Source organism: Orbicella franksi, chromosome 8, assembly GCF_964199315.1.
Source record: "Orbicella franksi chromosome 8, jaOrbFran1.1, whole genome shotgun sequence".
NCBI classification, from domain to species: Eukaryota; Metazoa; Cnidaria; class Anthozoa; order Scleractinia; family Merulinidae; genus Orbicella; species Orbicella franksi.
In genome coordinates this window covers 7,084,151-7,089,645 of record NC_138152.1, presented here as the reverse complement: position 1 = coordinate 7,089,645, position 5,495 = coordinate 7,084,151, and the positions used below count along the sequence as shown (strand labels likewise).

General features: G+C 38.8%; 1 pseudogene; it reads right to left on the bottom strand.

Annotated features, from left to right (window-relative positions):
• The window catches only part of LOC145494136 (uncharacterized), a 6,099-nt pseudogene extending 2,503 nt beyond the window's left edge, over positions 1-3,596 (bottom strand).
• Between the last annotated feature and the right edge of the window lie 1,899 nt (positions 3,597-5,495).

The following is a 5,495-nucleotide window of genomic DNA, read 5'->3' as shown; positions in this document are numbered from 1 at the left end:
GTAGACAGCCTTACCAGGTGGAGCAACAAGAATAGCTCTTATCTGATGAAAATCATCTCCAGTTCTTGTGTTTAAATACTTGTTTAAATACTTAGTCAAGTGAGATTTACCCACTCCAGCACCACCAGATAGAAACTAATAAAATGGCTCATTGTTTGTCTTCACAAGATGTAAAACATGGTAGATAAAATGTCAGCTGTTCAATATTTAGAGAGCGAATAGCTTCCCTATAATCTTCATCTGGCAGTTCATCAAATGAGATATTACGTTCATAATTATCTATACTGGAAGGGATTACCAGATCATTAGAAAGATCATAGTTCTCAATTTCCTCTGTGGGGTTTACACTTCCACATTCAGTTTCTGCAGAGTCATTCAGTTCAACATGTTGTGCGTTTGGAGCTATGCAATCCCACATATCGTCATTATATTCCACAGTTTGTATATCATCTAATGCTTGGTCCAGTTGCTCAATCAATGGTGTATACTCAGCCATTTGTTTGTTTATCTGTTCTTTTAATATCTGACACCGCGCCATGTAACTGTCACAGTTTCTAAGCAAATCAGTATTTTCATCTCTCCAAGCAGTAAATAGCATTAGCAGCTCACGATAGTGCTTTTCAGGGTGGTTGTCTTTACTAAACCAAACACTTCTTATTACCCTAGCCTTTGAGCGTTTCTTAGTTTGTTTTTGGTTCTTCTGTGTTGCTAACTCATTACTACTGCTTATATCTGCACTATGAACATCATCTTCATTATTGTAATCATATATTTCTAATGGCAATCCATCAACATCAGTATTTTTGCATTTTTGTATATGATTAAATTTTAACTTCCTGTTATCATACCAAGCTGCCCAATCAGCTAATGTCACATTCTCTAAACAATATTGTCTCTTAGTATACCTTTTAATCAAGCCACCTGAATCAATATCTTCAGACTCATCTTCTAGCTGCTGAATTGATTTTAAAAGACGCACTCGTTCATCAGGTAAAGCTGTATTAATGAAAACTACCTCACGGGAAGAGCGTCTCATTGGTAACTGAAGTACAATATACACTGCTTCCTGTGCACTTATTTCAACACTGTTTAGGAATTTGTTACCAATGTCACACACTTGTTGTTTAATGCTTAAATTTCCTTCTCGAGCTTCCTGGCATGCTTTTCTCAAAAGCTCACTCATACCTCTTTGAGCCTTTGATATGTAAGAAACAACATACATTGCACAGGAGTAGATATCTAGGATGAACTGAACATCCATATTTGCTCTCCATGCAAGCAAGCAGTGCTTATTATAATTATTGATTCTAAGCTCATTGGGATTTCTTTTTAAAAATACTGTTGCCTTATTTAAAGAAGATCTAATAGCAAGAAAATACTCTTGTTCTGTGACACCAAGTTTTTTAAGAAGTTCTTCAAATGAGATATTTTCTCCTTCCCTCATATCATTAAGTTGTTCACTGATTTGTTTCCAAGTTGCTTTGTGCTGATTCAGGACAGTAATTTCATCAATATCAGTCAAAGGATACAATATCTCAGTGCTTTTCATTGGAGGTTGTGGAAAATGAAATCTGCACTGTTTCTGAAACTTCTTTTTACAAGGAAACGAATGCTTATGTTTCTGACGAGAGACTAATCCATCTAACTCAGAATTTCTTGTAGATTTTGAACAAGATGTACTTTTATCAATGAAATTGCAAACTGTTCCATCCAAATCTTCCTCAAGCTTTGGTGCACCTTCAATCCACAACAGCATATAAATATGTGGTGAGCCACGCTGCTGAAGCTCAACCCGATAGAACCAATCTTGTATCCTCCCTAGAGGTGCACAGTCACTTTGCAAAAATTTTACAATAAACTGCTGAACTTGGAAATCAAAATGTCTTGCACATGTAACTGGATCACTTTGTATTAACCTTGCTTTTTTGTCCCATAACAATGCGTCTAATTCATCATTTGTGTACATTCTATGACCAATCAATTCACCCAACATCTTTTACAAATGATTCCACTTTGTTTCAGCTGCAGTAAAAGCTGCAAAATAGTGTTGCAGATCCGAGTTGCCTTATCATGGCAAATAAATCTTTCTTAGCTTCTTCAAAGTATGGTGGAGAACCTCTAAGATCCCCTAGAAATTTGAAGCCTTCATCCAGATGTAGTAATTTGTCACCTGCTGTTAGCCTTTTTCCTTTTGTTTTGTGCTTCCGCAATTTTCGATACACTGAGCAACCTACGATCAGAACGCTTAACTCTGATTTGCAAATGTCGCTGTAATGCACAGGCACCTTTCTATCCTTATTATCTGCCCTTGCCTGACCACAGAATATGCCAGGATATGCCAGCTCTATATGCCAGGACAAAATTGGTCTTTAAAAACACTTATTGGATGACTGCCTTCACCTGGAGCAAAGTTCAAAACTTTTTCACGTTCACAATCTTCTATAAAGTTTGGGGATGTTAACATTGTACCTAAATTGCCAGCACATATTTCTCCCTCATCCATCTCATTCCAAGGATCCTCTATTTCCTTTTCAGTAACACAAGAATCCTTGTCCAAATCAGAAACCTCTCTACAGTAACCAGAAAAGTACAGATCTTGTCCACTAGTTGAGCACCCCGATATGTCAAAAGTTTCTGGCACACCCACTAATACTTTGAGAGAAATACAAGTAGTGTTGATTGATCTATATTCTTTTGAACAAAATTCTACAAGAACAACATTTTCTGGCTCAAGAATTTTATACCTGAACAATTTTATCACAGAAGTAGTACTTACATTAGCTGTTACTTCACAAAATTAAGTGCACAAGTCATCCTTCAATGGTGGAAGATAATGTGTAATAACCATATGCATGGTAAAAAGTACTTCATCTTTTTCCCAGGCACCACACAAGAAACCAAACAATACCACTTCATTACCTGTACAGTTATTCTGATAAAAAAAACTGGCAAGCAGTTACTTTCCTCATGACCTTCACTGTCACTTTCCACTTGATGATTGCACACAACATATGACTTTGTAAATTCATACAGTCTGTTAATACTTGTTCACAGTTGAAACAAATGAAACATTTATCGAAATGAAATGAAAGCAATCCATAATTTTCTGATAAAGATTGAATTGTGGTATTCTGTAAATGAGACACTACAGCACCAGTTGTTTCTGTAAGGTACCTTGAACTACTACAAGCACTTTTGTTATGCATCTGTATGGAATTTTCTTTACCCCCAGCAAACAGAGCATTCCAATCTGGGTTCAGTTTGATGCTTTCTTGCTGAAACAGGGTACCATTTTCAGTGAGCCACTTAGCTGCTTCAAAAACTTTGAATGGTCTTATATTTTGAGAAAGTACAAAGTTCTTATATTTCAATCTTCTCTTAAGTTGCACTTTAATAGTTTCTGTTTCAGTCGACACTCTAGGTAAAATATTCACAGTATTAAGAACATCAGCAGGGACATTTACTATATTGCCATGAATTTTAAACCGCTTTCCTCTAGCAGCTTCGTGTATCTTTTGCAAGATAAGTCGTGGTGATACAAGTCTCCACTCCAGTTCTGTCAGGTCTAAATGATCGGGTTTGTGTGGAAAACTCATTTTATTTTCAACAGCACATGGAGGAAATTTATTCTTCTTCAGGTGATTGCAACAAGTGTGACAAACCCAATAATCTGTATAGCTTTGCTTTCTTTCTCTTATGCATAGTTTGATAGCTTCATTATCAAGTCTCAGTAAAGTCTCAGCTCTGATAACACTATGTTTGTACCATAATTGATCACAACAAATGCAGACAAACGTTGGCCTTGCAGCTGTAAAGAGATGTAATAACTATTTAAGGGATGAGCCAGGATTCAACAAGGATTACTAAACACAACTTTACTCGTACAGTAATCCAAGATGGAGGCATTCAGTCTGACATGCGCGGAGACCGTGTGGTACATAAGTAGCAAGGAAACTGGTGACTAGCCATATCATAACATCCCCCTTATAATACAAGATTGAATAACAAATAAAATAAAACTGTTCAGCAATGTTCTGTGAACTAGATGCCTTGAATAATGTCCGTTTAGAACAGTGTTCAGACCATATGCAATGCAAAGTCACTTGTGAAACTTAAACTATACTTTCTGGAAAACAAACAGGAACATGAATCTAGTTGAATAAATGTTATTCAGCAAAACGAGCGGGTCTGGTTACTGTGCGTCCACTCCTGGTTCGGTAAGGCTCAGGGCTCTGATTGGCATTGGAACGGGTGGTCTCCATGGGGGTCTGTGTCGGTCTCACAGAAGCAGCAGTAGCACCACTTGGCGGACTGGGTGTAGGAGTGGTATGTAATGCTTCTGCAGATTCAGGAACACTTGGGTGAGCTTCCGAAACCGTGTTCTCATCTGTGGGGCCCATCTCGATGTGTTGTACACTGGCGGGGCGAAGGTGGCACCTGTTGCGTCGCAGGATTGAGCCATTCTGTGTCTGTACCTCATATGAGCGGGGTTCTGGTCTCTTGCAAGTTACGGTCCCTGGAAACCATTTCTTGGTACGTTGGTCCTGTATGCGTACATGTTGTCCAGTTGCCAGGGGACTAAGATCTTGCCCATTCCTATCATGGTAATATTTCATGCTTTGTTGCCGTTCTATTAGCCTCTGGGAAATCTGGTCTCTATTTGGCATTTGATTCTCTATTCTGATGGGAAGATTTGATTTGAGCTTTCGCTGATAGAGCAGTTCAGCAGGAGATGGGAGCTGTGAGTCAATAGGAGTAGATCTTAGACAGAGCATTGCCATAGTGAGGTCTTTTCCAGATTTCTCAGCTTTGTTGAGGGTGTTTTTGACAGTCTGAACTTGACGTTCAATGAACCCATTGGACTTTGGGTATCTTGGGCTGGAAGTTATGTGCTGGAAACCCCAATCCTTGGCGAACTGTTTGTAACTTTGACAGTCATATTGTGGCCCATTGTCCGAGATAATGACCTCGGGTACTCCTTGTTCCGACAGTACGCCTTTGGTGAGACCTACGACAGTTTTTCCTGTGGATTGTCCACTTGGGATTTTCCTGATGATGGGAAATTTGGAGTAATAATCACATATTAGCAGATATTCATCTCCTTTCCAGAAGAACAGATCGGTTCCAATGACCTGCCAAGGTCTTGTGGGTACTTCATGAGGTTCCAATGTTTCTTTAGCTTATGAATTTTGACTTTCTTGACATATTTCACATGTCTGGACTCTGGACTCAATGTCCTTGTTAAAGTGCACCTAACCTCAAAATTTTTTTTCACTAAAACGAATCTAGACTTTATTTGAAGCATTTGGGCGAAGAAATTTTTGAATTTGGTTGAATCGTCGATTTTCTATGCCCTTTCAAAGTCGCGCTTGAAGTGTTTCACGACCGCGTTTTAGGGAGTCTGGGGCGGCGGTACCTGATGACGTCTACCCAGGAACCAAACACAATGGCGCCTCAGTCAACTCTCTGTATTTGCTCGAGAAAATGGAACACAA